General features: G+C 37.7%; 1 protein-coding gene across 28 annotated transcripts in view; it reads right to left on the bottom strand.

Annotated features, from left to right (window-relative positions):
• Positions 1 to 19,761, bottom strand: part of PARD3 (par-3 family cell polarity regulator) — a 725,699-nt gene that overhangs the window by 293,053 nt on the left and 412,885 nt on the right. The gene's annotated exons all lie outside the window — the stretch shown is intronic.

Raw genomic sequence — 19,761 nt, 5'->3', positions numbered from 1 at the left:
GGCAGTATGATCATGGTAACTGTTTCCTCGAAGAAGGATGACCTTTAATGACAGGATGAGTGTGTGTTATAAAGAGCTAAAATTGAAAACAAGAGTCTCATGAGATAGTGTATCCCAGAAAGTGAATAAGATATACTATTGGGATAAGGAAAGAAAACAAACATACAAAGAAAAAAACTTACATTTATGCTAATTTTATTATCTGGTCATTTTCCCCTGCTTTTCATGTATATTTTAGGAAGTTATTATATATTACTCCATTGTTACGATATATTGATAAACAAATATACATGACATTGGAAATGCATGTTTGAAAACAGCGTCCTACTCAAAACAGTTAAAACAATTACAAACCATAACCATTAACAAAAGCTTCAAAGTCATATTTCTCAGTTCTTGATTCCTACTAACACAGCTCATCAAAAGGAGCATGCAGTGGTATAGTTCCAGATTTTACAGCCTTCATCCCATACAATTTCACATAAAATTATCCTAAGCCAATCGAGTGATTATTTAGAGGTGTCTGTAAAGGCATTAAGGTCTTAGCCATAATGGACCACTTTTGTTTACTTCTGTGCATGAAGGACCAAACAAAAGGACAAGCAAAAGGAACAAAGTACTCAGCCCTCATCCTCCTATGCTTCCTTTGACAAAGGCAATATTTTGTACAAATTGTTCCAATGTGTTGTAGAAATCCAGTAAGTTTACTGGTGTTTATATATGTCAGTTTATTGAAGTTATACTATTCTTAGCTTACAAACCAATGATTAGATAGGTGTTCAGATGAGATAATCTGTACTCAAAAAGGTGCCTGTGGAACAAATGTGGTAGTTCACAAAAATAAATGAAAAGCCACCCAAGAATATACCTTCATTTATAATATCGGCCACTGTCTTTTCATTAAAGAGTTCACTATTATTAATAGTTAAAAGTTGGCTTTTCAAAATCATTTGAATAATGATAACGATACCTAACTGAGATCAATGGACTTACTAGCCAGATTAGAACAGTTAAGAGACCCTCAGATTCTCCAAACACAATGATGGAGACATACTCTCTGGCACCTAGTAGAAGCTCTGTAAATGTTTTGCTAATTAAAGTAAAAGCATGCCTAGGAATCTCTGTGGTAATATGTTCCCCAAATGCAACTAAGTAAAATGTATTTAATCCATTTCTTAGAAGTTTATATGCATAATTTATGTATACATATAATTTGTTAGGTTTATCTTTTCTATTACATAAATTTAACAATGGTGATTTTATTGTGAACTTTTTCAACATAATCCATAGGTGCACATATTGGGAACTTATTAAGTCATCTATATTAGGACAGGAAGTCCAACACTGGAGAAAAATTTTATATTTTCAATCATGCTATTTGAGAGACTCAGTAGAAATGTGTATGCCATCAACAGGAACAACAATCAACAAAACGATAAGCAAGAGTTACATGTTCAAGATACAATATCCAACAATATATTAAATCATTGAAGAGATACTAAGAGAAGGCAAAGCAGGCGGTAAGGCCCAGTTGACATTTCCCTTTCAAATCTATGAGAAGTAGAAACTAAGGGCACCAAGCTTTTCTATGAGTCATAGCTGTGCTCTGTGCTTTCTGGATGGTAGAGCTCTGCATGAAGCCAGGCTATTTGATTGATGATGCTGTGTCTTGAGAGGCTCTAATATGTACTTCTCAGTCATCTATCTCCTTTAAGCACCAGCACATAATACATTTCAAAGGTTAACCAGCATCTTGAACCTGCCTGAGAACTGCACGTGGAATGTAAACACGAACTCCCAAAATTATGCTTTTCCAACGGGAGTGGGGGCAGGAAGGAGAGCAAATGTGATTTGTTTATAAACCAGATGTAGCACATAAAAATAATCTTACACATTACAGATCTTTTTTTCACGATTCATTAATAATTTAAGGACTATTGAAATGCCACCAAGATGTATCACCACTTGAAACACCTATGTTGCACTATGAAACAGCCACATAAATGAAATGCCCCAAACTACAATGATAAAACAGTCACTGATAATTCACACATTGTTCCCACAGTAGCCATTATCAGGCACCCAAGAGCATGGAGAATATTATTTCATGAAGCTACGCACGGTGTCCAGTTTGGACGGCAACATTCACTGCCCTGAGGCTGAGCTGCAGTTGCTGTGGAACCTCAACTTAGATTTTCCCAACATTAGGACGTGTAAATTATCAGCTTCTATATGGTTTTATTCTATTGTCTGGTACTTTTTTTTTTAAGCTGTGACTGAATGTAGTTACTTTTAGCAAGAACTATACACTGAATTCCATTATAACTACAGTAAACAAAGCTGTTATTATGTATGTCAAATCAATATTTAAGAACTATGCAGTACTGGCCAGATGAAGTGGCTCACGCCTGTAATCCCAGTACTTTCAGAGGCCGAGCTGGGAGGACCACTTGAACCCAGGATTTCAAGACCAGCGTGGGCACCATGGTGAGACCCCACCTCTATTTTTTTTAAAGTAAGAAAAAAATAGAACTATATAGTATTAATTTAAACTAAACAGTGCCAAAGAACTTTCAGATGATACAATCCAGCCATTTTTTTTTTCTTTTTCCTTTCCCTACTCTCCATTTCATAGCAGAGTACAGACATTAAGAGCTTGGGTTCAAGCATTAAACAGACCTGGGCGTGAACAGCAATTCTATCATTTGCCAATTTTATAACCTTATGCAAGTTATGTACCTTTTCATGTTTCTATCCCTTCTTCTGTAAAATATGAACAATATAAACATTTTCCTTGACTGGGTTTAGTGACTCACACCTGTAACCCCAGCACTTTAGAAGGCTGAGACAGACAATGTATCAACACCAGGAGTTCAAGATCAGCCTGGGCAACGTAGCAAGACTCAGTCTCTACAAAAAACCAGGTGAGATAGTGTGTACCTGTAGTCCCAACTACTGGGAAGGCTGAAGCAAGAAGAAAGCTTGAGCCCAGGAGTTCAAGGCTGCAGTGAGCTATGACCATGCCACTGCACTCCAGTCTGGGTGACAGAGTTAGACCCCCGTCTCTCTCTCTCTGACACACACATACACACACACACACACACACACACACACACACACACAGAGTTTAAAAACTCTTCCTCAGGCCGGGCGCAGTGGCTCACACCTGTAATCCCAGCACTTTGGGAGGCCAAGACAGGCGGATCATGAGGTCAGGAGATCGAGACCATCCCGGCTAACACAGTGAAACACCGTCTCTACGAAAAATATAAAAAAATTAGCCGGGCATGGTGGCGGGCACCTGTAGTCCCAGCTACTCAGGAGGCTGATGCAGGAGAATGGTGTGAACCCGGGAGATGGAGCTTGCAGTAAGCCGAGATCAAGCCACTGCACTTCAGTCTGGGTGACAGAGTGAGACTTCGTCTCAAAAAAAAAAAAAAGCTCTTCCTCTTAGGAATACTGAGAGAATTAGTAAGAAAATCTTCCATACCACAAGCATTACATGGTGCCTGACACATAGTAATTACCCAACAAATGGTAATTTATAAACATTATTGAAGACAGAAATAGATAATACATATATAATATAGAAAACACACCTTGATAAATCTTTTGGGGCAATTATGTACAAATATAAAACATTTTAAGGGCATATACATGTATTCATCTATTCATACACTGTACCTTGCAAAACAATTTAATATGAAACATATTATCCACTCAATCAAATAAAAAACATATTATTTATAATTTAGAAACGTGCTGACACTTGGTATTTACTGTGCTTTGCTATATACAAAATATTTTCATTGTAAAATGTCTTCAGGACAAGTAAAGAAACCAAGAAAAAGATAACTAAATGCTATTACAATCAAGTACATGGCAACAAGAAGAAAACTCTATGGGGTGGTGGTTGAAGACACTTTCAGAGACAAAGTAGACGTAAAAAAAGTAGGAAGGGTCTAGGATTTTTAACCTACCTGAAAGCAACAGCTTCATCAATGCTGGCAGAAGGCAGAAGATTCCTGGGTCACAGACAAAGAACTATTCACAACTCACAGCCACACCGTTAGCCAGAGTATGACCCTTTTATGTAGTGGTTCCTCAGCTAAGATTCTCACAAGGTGATGTGAAGAGGATCCAGGGACACTGACACACAAAGAAGAACTCTAGGCTCAGGGAACCCGAATCTTTTATACAGACAGGGAGTATTCTTGCTTGCTGCTGTCAGAGGACATCCTATGCCTAGACAGCTCTACAAACATCCTTGAAAAGACTGTCCACATTGAAGGCATCTGTTCTGTTTTTTTTTTTTTTAATACTTCCTCCTCTTAGATGAGTCATCTGTACAAAATGCAAGAGAATCACGAGGAGTTATCTCAAAACTGCAGAGTTTAATCGAAGGACTGACAAATGATAGCACGTGGATGATTGCTAGGAGACTAAAACTAGGAATATTATTAACAAATGATTATGATAAAAATGCCTTCTGAATAGTGATACTAAATTATACTAAAAGTCGTATCTTCTATACTGAAAAAAAATTCAGTGTAGAACTACATGCTTAAAAAGACCAAGCATGAAAGATGAAAGAAACTTTGAGACATGCAAAGATCTTTACTTCCTTCGCATGAACACTTTATTATAAAGCTCTTTTTGGATGTGCTCCAGCAAAATCCAGAAAACACAGTAAGAAATCAGTCAGAACCCAAGGAAAGTCCTAGAATATGGGAGAAAGGGCAGTTTAGGGAAGCAAACAGAAACCAGTTCAGATAACAGCAGGAGGATGGAGAGGTCTAGTAAGTACATCTCCATGAGAAAAAAAGAAACTAGTAATTGGTCTGATATTATTCTAAAAGTTCTTTCATTCCCCTTTAGTTTTTCTCTTTTTTGACATGGGGCCTTGCTATGTTGCCCAGTTCTAACCTCAGACTCCTAGGCTCAAACAATCCTCCAGCCTAGGCCTCCCAAATAGCTGCGACTACAAGTTTGTACCTCCTCCCTGGGCTCAGGTCTGATACTTTTGAATATTTGAGAAATAAAAGGCATCTTGACAGACCTGACACAGAATGCAGGGAGAAAATCAAAAATATATACACAGAAAACAAAGCAACATAAAAAAACTAGATCCAGGAGAAAAAAAATCTATAGAAGAGGAAGTATAATCAGAGTATCCACTTGGTTATGCAGTGAGCAACTGTCACATTGCCATGTGCTGTGACACAGGCTATTGACTGAACTTAGACGTTGGATGTAACAGCATTGAGAGGATGGGAGCGAGAAACTAGAAGCAGTATAAAAGGAACAACGCTCATCTTCCATATGGCAAGTCAACAGATGTCAGTAACTGGTAATCAGGAAAGAGCAACATAAATATATTATTTAGAAACATGGAAGTAAATATCAGAGCAGACATTTAGGGACAAAGACGGGAACAGTGGTATAGAGAAGCTGTTCGTTTTTATGATAAGTCTTTTAGCATTACGTCTTTATTTTTATTCTGAAATGCCTGCCAAGGGGGTGGAGGGGCTTCTCAGGTCTAACAAACATGCAGACTCTCAAGGTCCCCACAGACCGCCTGGCATTGGATTGACTGTGCAGGGTGTAAGGCAGGAGACTCCACTTGCCAGCAAGGCTGCATCATGCCTTGTTTTCCAGAGGAGTGTGCACCCAGCAGTCCTCACAACTGTGCAGGAGCCATTCTCTTGGGGTCCCCAGCAGGCAGCTCAAGCGTGGTGACTCACATCAGGAGGTTGCAAGAGCTAGCACGGATGAAAAGCCTCATGCCCCAGAGAGGCCAGTGTCTCTTGGAACAATGCCACAGATGTAAGCTGCTTCTCAGATATTTATAGTTTTTCAAGTCTTGATGTGATTTACCAATCAGTGGTTACTTTTGCCATAAAAAGGCAATTGACATACTACCTTTATTTGGATTCCAGAAAGGGGGGGCCAAAAAATAACTGAAGTTTAACTTCTCATTCAGAAATTGGAAAACAGCCAGGCACGGTAGTGTGCGCCTGTAGTCTCAGCTACTTGGGAGACTGAGGCAGGAGAATCACTTGAGCCCAAGGAGTTCGAGGCTGCAGTAAGTTATGTTCATACCACTGCACTCCAGGCTGGGCAACAGAGTGAGTCCTTATGTCTAAAAAAAAGAAAAAAAAATCCAAAAACTTAAGTGAACCTACCACAAAAAAGTACAGGACTTGTAACTAGAACACTTGAGACTAGAATCCTGCCTCCATCTCTCACCACAGAAAACAGGAACACAAACCGTACTGTCTAATTCAGAGGAACACTATAAAATTTAGTCTAGAAACCAGTCATCTGCATATCTACATTCAAATTCTGAGGTCCAAGAAGTAAATATTTTGGATATTTATCACTTGAAAGAAAAGCCTATATGTATCATTTAAAAACTGTTTTATAAAAATTAAAGTTATACTTCTCTACTTAAATTTCCTACATACTATCTTTGATTTTGATGTTTAGAAAGCACAAAAAAATGAAAATTCTCATGGTACAATTTACAATATTTTCTGTCAAATGTTTTTTAAAAAATTATTCATAACAGTAAAATATTTTAATCAGTTCAAATATATTGCTAAAAATCACTCAACGAAATGTTCTTTTTCATACTTTTTAGAATCCCTCCAAGATTTTCCTAACTTAATGAGAGACATGTTAACTATTAGTGAGCTATGGTATCCTAGAGAAAATATTTATTAGGATGTTGACAGAGTGAATTAAAGCACTTTTTCTTTGGATTACATTTGGTGAAAAATAATTCCAAAGGGAATCTGTTTCCAAGTCTCCTAGGTATCACAAATAGGATTCCAGAAGGCATTCGTGTTAATGTCCCAACTACTTGATTAACTGGCCGAATTGCCAGGAAAAAGTAATTTCCCATCATATATGGAAAACAATTGAAAACATCTGTGGGAGAAAGGTCTTCACAATTCAAAATGATAAATCTATAGCAACCTTCCAAAGAAATAAAATCAGGAAATGTGTAATACCATTTTAATTCATGACCATTACATTCTGCCAGAATAAAAACATTCATGAAAAAATGCAAATACTTTTAGAAAAGACAATATTAGGTAAGATATAATAATATAACAATATATAGCAAAAATGAGATATTTTATAATTAAAAATATTCCCTTGTAGAGGGAAATTAATACTTGTTATACTTTTAGACAAAGTCCAGTTCCTTATAATATAAACTATGCTCTACTGAACAAAGCTCAACATCAAATTATTTAGGAGTCTATGAAGAATTATTCAGTGCCTGTAATGTAATTACTGTAGATGAGTGTCATCCCCTCAACCAGATTCCTACTATTTTTATCTCAAGCTAGTACTGATCAAATGCAGTATGTAACACAGTCCATGAAATTTCCATTTCCCAGAGAAATGAAATGCCTCCTATCTTGATACGTACACAACATGACTCCACACAACCAAAAGCAAAAGAAGAACAGATGGTGCTGATTTATGAAAGCTATCTAACCACAGAGAACAACAAAAAGTATGCATCTTTGCACCAGTTCCATGCATAACGGAATCTTAAAATTCAGTTCCAATATGTAAGTCTTCTCATTGATTATTAGGATTCCAGAACATGAAGGAATCTTCTCGGAAGATATTTGATCCAACATCCAAAAGTACACTGCAATTTGTCTTCACATTCTTCTTCCATTTTGCCTGTCATCAATGATTCACGTAGGAAGATTTACATACTGATGCTTAATAAGAATCACTGAATCTAATAACTCGTCCCAGCACCTCACCTGCCGTCATCTGCCACATTCCCATACATATTTATCCCAGATGACCACTCAAGCAGATACCACCATGCCAGGAACACCGGCACCGCTTGTGTTGCAAGAAGTGTGTCTGCACTATTCAGGGTTCTCCCACCATACACTAGTGACCAAGTGGCCACCCTCTAGTTGACATGATTTTATTCAGACTAATCAATCTCTTTTCAGAAGTGGCTTACTTACCAGAGTAACACTTACTTTTCTTTTGAAAATAAAACCCATTAGCTATGTATTTATTGCATTGTCCTTAATTCCCAGTATATGATACAAATGTGAAACAAAAAATAAGATATTAAACAAATACTATAATTTAAAGTATTACACATGTTGTATTTGATATGGCAGCTGAGCACAGTAACAAAAAAAACATGGATTTTGCATGCAGAATCATTTTGACAAGTTATTTAACTTCTCTGTGCCTCAGTTTACTCATTTATAAATTGTGGAAAGTAATAGTATCGATCTCAGAGTTTCCATAAAAATCAAATGAGCTAATTGAAGTACTCAGAAAACAGTCTTGTAACTATTAAGGGCTAATTAGGTGCTAACACCACCCTCTAGATAAATTTAAAAAAGAAAATGGGAATTTGATAACATATTTGTTTAAAAAATAAGTGTCCTTTATCTTCTGTGGCACAAAAGTTTGGTTACAGTGATTAAAGAACACCAGGCTCTCCAGGATACTGTTGTACTGATGTGAGATGATTTCTGTCTTTTCCTCTTACCTTTGGTGTTTACTTCCAGTTTTTTGAGATCATATAGGTTTTTCTTTTCTTACATAGTAATAATAAAATATAAATACTGCAATCATTAAAGAATTTTTAATGATTCAATATTCTATCAGGTAAATATATCATCATTTCACAATTCACTCATCAAAGAACATTTCAACTCCAGTAACTGATAGATTTCTAAATAAAAACATTTCAATATTTAGGATTCATTTCTTTGAAGGAAGTCTATAACATAATGTTTAAATGGCATGATCGTTTTAAGGTAGCCAGTATCAAACTGCTTTCAAAAATGACCAAGCCAATTGATATCATTACCAGCCTCTTATTAAACTGTTCATTTCACAGCTTTTATTTTCTGTGTTAAGAGACAATTCTCCATTTGTCTCTTAAAAATCTGCATGTCTTGCAAACAGAGGCACTGATTGCTTTTGTTCTGGACTTGCTTTTCAAAGGTATCTGTACAGAGATGAGCCGTGGGAGACAGACACAGTGTCTCCCTCCAGGGCCAAGGGCAGTGAGTCTTGCTTATGGCCATTATAATAGATTCCTCAGCTCAGAGTCCTCTCCTGTAACATTACCCATAGAGCATGCAGGCATCCATCTGGGCCCAAGGGCATCACTTCCATAGGTCAAGGGAGTAGGGAGAACTGAACCAAATATGCTGATGCTTACGTTGCATGCTGTGCTAAGAGTAATACAATTTCTCATCTCTGACCTAGGAGCCTCATGTCTTCGGTCAGCAACCATGAAACCAAGGCAGGCTAACTTGTTAGCCTGCAAGTAGGATAATATCTTAGATCCTTCTCAGTTCTTAGCCAGCTGCTCTAATAGACAGAGATGGGGGAGGAGGGAGATAGGGAGATAGACAAAAAGACACACATACCCCTTTTCCCCTTTAATCTATCAGCAAAAAGTCTTGCTGCTATTCTAGCTGGAATTTAAGATTGCAAGTGAGATTGAAGATATCATAGTGAAAGTTAAGTTTATATGTCAACTTGACTGGGTCCCATGACACCCAGACATTTGGCCCAACATTATTCTGGATGTGTCTGCCAAGGTGTTTCTGAAAGAGATTAACATTTAATTCAGTAAACTGAGAAAAGTCCAGTGTCCTCCCTAATGTGGATGAGCATCATCCAATCATTTGGAGACCTGAATAGAACAAAAAGGCTGAGGAAGAAGAGATACTGGTCTTTTCTTGCCTTTGGACTGAAGTATCAGATCTTCTGGGGGACTAGAGCTGCAGGCATTTGGGCTGATCCTTACACCACTGGTTCTCCTGGGGGTCCTCCTTGGTCAGACTGCAGGTCTTGGGACTTTTCAGACTTCATAATCACATGAGCCAATTCCTTATAGTAAACGTTATATGTGTGTATATATCTGTATATATCTAAAGAGATACATATCTATATATATAGATAGGTAAATATAATCTCCATTCTACCAGTTCTGTTTCTCTGAAAAACCGTAATACAATCACATTTGTGGAATGATTCCATATACTCTTTTGCAAGTTTATCTATGTATCAAGACTTTTTTTCCAAGTATTTTAACAAAATCTTTATAAGCTAATCGTGCGTATGTGTGTGTCTGTGTGAGTGTGTGTGCTGTGTATGCGTGTGTATATTTCCTCCTTTTTTAAGAGACAGGGTCTCATTATTCTGTCACCTAGGCTGGAGTACAGTGGTATAATCATAGCTTACTGCAGCCTCAAACTCCTGGGCTCAAGCAATCCTCCTGCCTCGGCCTTGTGAGTGGCCAGGACTAAAGATGTGCACCATCACACCTGGCCAATTTTTTAAATGTTTGTACAAACTGGGTCTCAGTATGTTGCCCATTTTGGTCTCTAAGCCCTAGCCTCAAGCAATCTTCCCACCTTGGCCTCTCAAAGTGCTAGGAATACAGGCATGAACCCCGGCACCGGCCAAACTAGCCATTAATCCCTTAGATATCATATAGATTTTACCAAGCAATGGCATGTTTTCATTTTATGTAAAATGAAGATGCTGAAACAAGAGAATAACACTTTTTAAAAAGCAATGTAGTGTTTTCATTCCCTTCCCTCCGCTTTCATAAGGACCCACACACCACCTCCTGCTCCACCTTCCTTTTCTCCCAGCCCCAGCAGACATCCACTATGTGCATTAAGGTGTAACCTTTAGAAATATTTCTAACCAGAAATGGTCTTGAGAAAAGAACTGTTTAAAAGTGGTGACAGCACAGAACGTCCATTTCAACAAACTTATTTATTACTAAAATACCTTGAATCAGAGAAATGAATTAAATGCTGGGAAATCATTTCATTAGATTTAATAACCATATCATTTGCTTTTGATTACACAATTTGGCCCAATTATGTTAGTACTTTTGGTTTCCTCAGGTTCTTCCCTTAGGATTTAATTAAATCCAGGACTCACATTTACAAATGGACTAAAAGAACTTCAGCTCACTTTATATGAAACATTTTCATATCAATATTTACCAGAAAGAGATGCCTCAGAGAAAGAGACATTATAATTTTTAGAAAAATGATTAAACAAATTATACATAGGACAAATAAGAAATAGAAAATAAAGAAGATACTACTTTCACTTACAAAAATAAAAGATTTGAAATATTTGTTTAGGTCATACTGGGGGATCAGAACTGTTTTACTCTTGAAACGTTTACTCTTAAAATGTTCAGATAAAAGAGGATCAAGATGACTGCTTATTTGTTCTCCAAATAATAGACTAGGGTGAACTGGGTTACTAGCAACAGAAATTTTCTCTCTTGAAAAAAAGTTTATTAGGCAGCCCTTCAGATCTATAATATATATTAATTAGACTTTGTAACTGATAAGAAACTAAAGTCAATTTTAAAATATCGGACTGTAGGTGTATTTTTAAAAACCATCACATCTATGCATTAACACCGGACTCTAGAGCATGGATGTATTTAATTGTGTGTAGGAACAATGGGCAGTACAGTCACACAAAGACAAAGACAAGGAAAGTGGGTTCAGAAGCCTTTCACACTTTCCTGGAAAGTCAGCTCAGTCTTTTGTTATTCAGATTAGCGTTTCAAGGGCCAGCTCTACCTTTCTTTTTCTTTTTTATTTTTTTCCCCACTTATTCGAGAAACCTTTTGAATACCAGATACTATTTCCTATTCAAAACCCTGAATCTGTCATTAGTCAATATCTAAAATAAGTCTCATAGCTCTTTTGTCCAGATTCTTCTTTATCTCTAAGGGTCCCGAGTTGCCTGCCTCACAGGTCTGTATCACCATGCTGAGTTTCACAGACTTAGGTCTGTGCCTTGGACATTAAGTAGGAAACCCACTCCTCATGTGGCCAAACCATTTTGGCTCTGTTCTCTATCATTCTGAAAATCACCCCTATATATGAGGATTTTTTTAAAACATTGGAAGTGCAAGGGAAAGCGGGAGCAAGTTGATGACTATAAATATTCTTTAGAGTAGCAAGTCAGATATTAGTAAAATTCTACCCTAAAAGAATCATTAAACCATGAGAAAACTTGTGATACTAGTAATAATATTGCAAATGTCAAAGTAGTTGAGTTAAACAATTGACAAGGTCAACGAGATTAATAGTTAACTATATCATTTCTTCTGACAGTTTAAAGGAAACCCCATCTAGCCTGGGCAACCCAGTGAGACCTTGTCTTTACAACAAAGAAACACACATACAAAAACTGGCTGGGGGTGGTAAAACGTGCCTATAGTCCCAGCTACTCAGGAGGCTGAGGTGGAAGGATCACTTGAGCCCCAAAGGTCTACACTGCAGTGAGCTATAAACATGCCACCGCAGTCCAGCTTGGGTGACAGAGCGACTCCAGCCTGGGTGACAGAGCAAGATCCTCGCTCTTAAAAAAAAAAAAAGGTGGGGGGAGGGGGGTGCAGGGAAGAGAAATAAATATCATCAAGGTACAGAGTACAAATCATATTTAAAAAATAGAAGCATGTCTACTGTATCCACATGCCCAAGAAGAGCACTGCTATGGCTCAGCTGTCTTCTCAAGGCACTTAAAACCCCATGATGTTGCTGGCCATAAAATTTCCTAAAGGAACACTCAGTCGGCCTTGCAACTCAGATAGGACTGAGAAGTTGGAAAGGATCAGTTTTAAATCACATCCTCGGGGCAAAACCCTCGGGTTTCTATAAAAGCCGAATCTACTGACCACAATTAACAACAATCTGGCTGGGTGTGGGCTCACACCTGTAATCCCAGCACTTAGGAGGCCAAGATGGGCTGATCGCTTGAGCCCAGGAGTTCAAAACCAGTCTGGGCAACACAGTGAGACTCAGTCTCTATAAAAAAAAAAAAAATTAAAAGAAAATATAAACAATCTATTGCATATTTCAAAACAGAAAGTAGAGAGGACTTGAAACATACCCAGAGAAATGGTAAATACTCAAGGTGATGGACATGCCCAGTACCCTGATCATTATACCTTCTATGGATGTAACAAAATATTGCATGCATATGTATTATATATTTAGAAAAAAATAAAAAAAAATTTTAAAGCAACATCGCTAAGTAAGTACTGGGAAAAGGAAACTGAAAAGACCTCCCCAAGCGCCTCCATATCACAACTCTTCCAGGGACTCATGGGGAGAGGAATGGTGGTAGGCAGACCAGACAAGGAGATGCAGACATGCAGATTCATTTGCAGTAACCAGAAGTTTGATCTTACAGGTGAAAAACAACAATCTATGCAAGAAACAGACTGTTAAAGCCATGACCAGGAGGAAGAACCACCAACTTCTGGAGGAACAACCACCAATGCATAGTAACTGGTATGAAGAAATGAGAGAACCAGGAGCGTGCTAATAAACATCTAATAGAATCTCCAAAAAACAAAAAGGAGGGGGGGAGCCCTATATGTAGTGTTTGTTGATACCTGTGGCACAAACACACCCACCCTGGCAACCAATATAGTGTCACTGAACACAGACTTGGGAAGACACATGCACAGTCAGCTCAGGAGAAGGGAGAAGCCAGCCAAGTGAATGAAGTGGTACTTGAGTACCATTAGAAAGAAAAGAAAGAGTTCCTAGAAGATCAATAAATAAGCAAAACCAATAATATAAAGTATCAACACTCTGAATCATACTCATAGTTGGCCAGATTATTGCTTTTATATGTATTGTTTTGCATTCTAGAAAGCCTATTCATATGTCACATGTTTAAATGTTACTTGAACCAACAAATGAAATGCTATCAACCAATGAATTTAAAACAAACCAGTCAAACAGCAAAGAACAATTCTTATCTAAAAAGGAACCTGAATTGCATAAAAGACCAGTAGAACGGGATTAAACAGCACAGTGCCTCTGCTCACGGTTATGGCACCAAAATGGGATTAAGGAAAGCAGGCACTTGGAGGGGACACAGCTTGGGGTGGCATTGCACTCCAAAATCTACCCATCAGCAAAGTGGTCCTGAACACAGAATTGCTATTTGGTGTTTTACAAGTATACCTGTTAAATGCATACACACCGTCTGGAGAAAACAGTTTATCTTACGGATATTACACTTAAATACTAAAAACAACTTTACATGGAGGGTACCCTCAGAGGGTAAAGATGGGTAGGAGGACAGAAGGCATTAACTGAGTGGTCATAGATTTAAAAGCCTTCATGAATCCGCCAGGCACTATACACATGCTGTTCCTATTCTAGGAACAGAGAACTGCAGCTCAGAGTAGTTAGATAATCCATCTCCTGTCTGCACTATCAATCCACGAAGTCAGCTGTCTACGTGTATGTAGGTCTACCCTCCTCAAAAGAGAGCTACTTAAGAATAGGACACACCACTTGCAAAGAGAGTGCAAAATACACATTGCCAAAATCACAAGATGTAAATAGGAAATAGAGTTTACTGGGGAAGGTGTCACAGGTATGGAAGGAGCAGAGAGAGTCCCACAATAACTCAAATCTTGTCATGTCACAGTCAGCTACGCTTTGAGCAGACATAACTAGACTAGATGCACTCTTAAAAGAGGTCCAGAGGAGTGGCCCGTTTCAGTGACACTTCACACCAATACAAGGAGGGCAGGGGGGACTTTGCAGACAACATCACTAACAACAAACAACATGAGTTGCCTGATCAAAATGAGACCATGTCAGAAAAAGGCAGCCTGCAGAGATGAGAGGTTCTATATTAACAGTGAGCAAACAGCTCTTCATTAAGCACCTATCAGGGCCAGGCTTCCCTCAGGCATCTTTGCACCTACAGCATCTAGCTCAGTCCCTGACTCTAGTGTTCAGTTGTCCAGAATGCACTGGATTACTAAGGGAACGACCTAATGCAAAATGAAAATGAAAACCTAACCACACACTGCCCAGTATTAACATTGACATCCATTTGCTAGAGAGAGAATATGGAAGGTGAGACTATGAACGAATAGAGGTGGCTGCAAATAAAATAGTGTATGAATTTTGTGACTTTAAATACCTTTAAAAAAGATGGTATTACATCACAAACTACAATGGCCAGATTGAAATGTCTTTGCAAAATTATAACAGTAGGAATCTGACATACTTGACTTCATCTTGCTTCTGACCTCCAAACTGTCCTTGGTCATTCCTGGCCATAGGCCAAGCTAACTTTGGGAGGAATTTAGTTTATAGTTTAACTTTAAAGCAAGGATGATAACAGGGGACCCTTTACTCATAACTCAAGAGATCCTGTGGTCCCACTCAGAGGCATTAGGAATGATTCCCCCACCCCTATGATTTCATCCCCAACCAATAAGCAGCACCCGTTCCCCAGCCCTCTGCCCACCAAATTGTCCACAAAAACCCTAAGCTTCAAGCCTTCCGGGAGACTGACTTAAGTTATAACTCCAGTTCTTCAGCATGAACCAGCACTGTGTCAATTAAACTTTCTCTACTGTAATGCTGTGGTCTCAGTGGACTGATTTTGTCTGTGCAGCGGGAATGAAGAACCCATCAGGCGATTACAGTATTCAGGTAAGAATAAATTCACTTTGCAGTTTTAAAAAGTCACAGAAAAGAACATGGTTTACACTGAATTTCCTATGCTCAAAATTTTTATTTGGGAAAACTTCAAACCTCAAGGAAATTGAAAGAATATGCTCAACATCATACCCCTTTCACCTATGAACCACCAACATTGTGTCTCTTCTCTAATGATTTTTTTCTTATTTTTGAATCATTATGTTTAAGTTGCAACAGAAATTCTTAAAGGTGATTTGAAGGTAATGGATTAATTATTTTCAAAATAAAGAAAATGTAATTTCGATTGTTTGGATTTATCTTGAACTTGAGGAAATTTTTGAAAGGAAATAATGAGTGCATTTGTCTTAATGGTTTTCAATTACCAACTGCATTTATTACTGTTCAGCTTTTCTGACTTTTCACCACAAAAAGCAGAAAATAGGCTCATTCTAAATTCCACAGGTACTTTTCAATGTGGTACAAATAGAAATATCCTTCCTTAACCAAGTTACCAATGTGATTTTATAAAAAATTTCAACAGAGGAAACATGACCAATGACCCATCCAGAAAAAATAAAGTTCTTCTTTCAGAGTCTGGAGAAAGTAGCAAGACAAGTCTAAAATAAAATTTTAGAAATTAAATATACAACATCTTCTTTCAGTAAAAGCATTATTTATTAAAACTTAAGTTCATAAAAATAAATCTATTTCATAGCTATTCATTTTCAACAATTTGTCCTAACTCTGAAAAAAGAGTGTAATTCTACACTCTAAAAGCAAGAATAGTAAACTTCAAAATTTAAAAAGTAAATTTTAAGTGTCTATCATTTAACTTTTCAAGACAGTAAAGTGCCATGCATGATTATATTATATATTCTTTATTTTTACATATTTACTATTTGAGACACGGTCCTGTTTCATCGCCTGACTGGAGTGCAGTGGCTTGATCTTAGCTCAATGCATACTAGACCTCCCGGGCTCAAGCGATCCTCCCACCTCAGCCGCCTGAGTAGCTGGAAGTGTAGGCACTCACCACCACGCCCGGCTAATTCTTATATTTTTGTAGAGATGCGGTTTCACCATGTTGCCCAGACCAGTCTTGAACTCCTAGGCGCGATCTGCCCACGTAGGCCTCCCAAAGTGTTGGGACTACAGGTGTGAGCCACCACACCCAGCATATATTCTTTATTTTGCACATTAACCACATTTCCAATGGGAATGTGAAATAACTGTTAATCTGCAAGCCTTAATCTTATATCTCACAAACATGAGCAAATAAATTAGAGGTCTACTTAAATATTCATGAGTATTAATCTTTAGAAAATTACCTAAATCTGTTTCAGAAATGTTTAACTCACTAGTCTTTATCGAGTGACTAACTTCAAATCATTGTAGCTGACATAAAAACATTTGTCTAGTGTGTTCCATTTTCAGAGGGCAAGTAACTCCAACCTTGTCCCCTGAGAGAGCTTTAGAATTTCTGTATTTTTTGGAGACAGTGTCTTTCTCTGTCACTCAGACTGGAGTGCGGTGGCATAATCACAGCTCACTGCAGCCTCCACCTCTTGGGCTCAAGCAATCTTCCTGCCTCTGCCCCCTGAATAGCTGGAACTACAGGCACATGTCACCATAACTGGCTAATTTTTGTATTTTTTTGTATAGACAAGGTCTCACTTTGTTGCCCAGCCCAGGCAGGTCTCGAACTCCTGGGTTCAAGCAATCCAACTGCCTAAGCCTCCCAAAGTGCTGGGACTACAGGCATGAGACACTGCACCTAGCCTATAAGTTTTAATAGAAGACATGTGTTCATAAAATTAAATTTAAAAACCATAATAACTGTTGAATATTAAAATCTTAAAATTTGTCATCAAGTAAATTATAAATAAAAGCAAAGGTTCAGTGTTGAGGGGAGAATGGATAAGAAGTAATGCAAAGAAACAGGCTGGGTGCAGTGGGTCATGCCTGTTATCCCAGCACTTTGGTAAGCCGAGGCAGGCAGATCACCTGAGGTCAGGAGTTCAAGACCAGCCTGACCAATATGGTGAAACCCTGCCTCTACTAAAAATACAAAAATTAGCCAGACATGGTGGCATATGCCTGTAGTCCCAGCTACTTGGGAGGCTGAGACAGGAGAACTGCTTGAACCCAGCAGGCAGAGGTTTCAGTGAGCTGAGATTGCACCACTGCACTCCAGCCCGGGTGACAGAGTGAGACTCTGTCTCAAAAACAAAACAAACCAAAAAAAAAAAAAAGAAAAGAAGTAATGTGCAAAGAAACATTATTTAAGGCAGGGAAAACCAATCCATTTCAGTTTGGAGTGTATGTAGGTCTATTTAGAAAATGTTCTAAATATTAAGGAGTTACTAGGTAGTATTCTGTCATTATTAAGTAGTTTCATAAAATATTTAATTAGTGGTAAAATATATAAAATACAATATTTCACCCTACATTTCTATTTCAACTCTCCCTTCAGAAAGAATTAACCATCACTACAATTCGGAAAACAATTCTCTATTGTTTTATATATAGGACATACCCATATACTCAAATGCAACTTTTCACAAGAATTAAAACATACAAATTATGTAAAACTTCTTCTTTTAACTTAGCAACATGTGTTGCAAATATTTCAATACCTACGAATTTATTTTTACCTCAACCATATTGAATGATGAATTGATTGATTGAGACAGAGTCTTGCTTTGCTCTGTCAGCCAGGCTGGAGTGCAATGGCACAATCTTGGCATACTGCAGCTTCTGCCTTCTGGGCTCAAGTGATTCCTCTACCTTAGCCTCCAGAGTAGCTGGTACTACAGATGCATGCCACCACACTCGTCTGGTATTTTTAAAATTTTTATAGAGATAAAGGCTCGCTATATTGCCCAGGCAAAATCAATTGTTTTAATAGCTGCAGAGTATCCCCACAGTGCAAATATAAAATCACTGATTTAGTCACTCCTCCATTAATGGACACTTAAGCCTGTTTCTAGCACCTTGTCTTTACTGCTACAATTAGCATCCTTATTCACGTGCAAATATTTCTGTAGATACCTAAAGAGGGATTTCTTTATTCCTACTTGTTTCAGTAAATTATTCACTCTGATCAAGAACATTCAAACTTTTAACAATCAGTTTATACAGTTTATACAGTTTATACATGCCCAAGATAAGGGTATATGATCTTAAAGAGGATGAAACAGTTAAACAAATGACTCAGAGATCATGATCCTGGAATTCTTTGGGCCTCACTATGTTTGCATCCACACAAGGGTTCCTGCTTTTAAGTTTACTGAATGTGAGGCATTATGGGCAACTATTTAAATGACTGACAACAGGAGTCCTCTCTCGATGGTCACTGCCTAATCAACTTTGTTACATATTTTACATGTACATGTACAATGATTCTTGTAGAAATTAATAAAAACACATCACTTGCATGTACAAATAGAAGACAAAGACTACCATGGCAATTTGTACTGTGTATTTATAACAAATATGTAAGCATTAAATCCCACAGTTCGGTTTCTTGTCTTAAATGGTGACATTCAAAAATATATGCATGTTAATATGTTCAGAACAAATTTTAATAGTCTTCAATCTGTAATTTTAAACTGCAAAACAGGCCAGGAGTAGTGGCTCACGTCTGTAATCCCAACACTTTGGGAGGCCAAAGTGTGGGGGATTGCTTGAGCCCAGGAGTTTGAGACTAGCCCAGGCAACATCGCAAGGCCTCATCTCTACAAATTAAAAAAAAAAAAAAAATTGGCCAAGTGTGGTGGTGTGCACCCATGGTCCCAACTACTCGGGAGGCTGAGGTGGAACTGCTTGAGCCTGGGTGGTCAAGGCTGCAGTGAGCTGTGATCATGCCACTGCACTCCAGCCTGGGCAACAAAGCAAGATCCCGTCTCAAAACAAAACAAAAATGATATGTAAAGCATAATTTATCTTTCCAAAATGATCCCAAGGAAAACTGCAAACTGAACTAGCATCTACGAGTTATTAATGTGTATTATACAAGTTATTGTACTGGTTATTAATAATTGTCATAATTATTTAAGTAAATTATAATATTTAAAGTAAATATAAAATATAAAATTATTTAAATAAAATAATAATGAGTAATGATTAGTTATATTAGTTATTAATAATTATACTAGTTATTAATGTAGATTGCATGGTTCATATACAACTGAAAATGAGCATCCTTTTTTTTTTTCATTCAACTTAAAAGCAT

Source organism: Trachypithecus francoisi, unplaced genomic scaffold (genome assembly GCF_009764315.1).
Source record: "Trachypithecus francoisi isolate TF-2019V2 unplaced genomic scaffold, Tfra_2.0 Lachesis_group9, whole genome shotgun sequence".
Taxonomy (NCBI): domain Eukaryota; kingdom Metazoa; phylum Chordata; class Mammalia; order Primates; family Cercopithecidae; genus Trachypithecus; species Trachypithecus francoisi.
The sequence above is the reverse complement of the archived record's forward strand: the minus strand, read 5'-3'. Positions and strand labels throughout refer to the sequence as shown.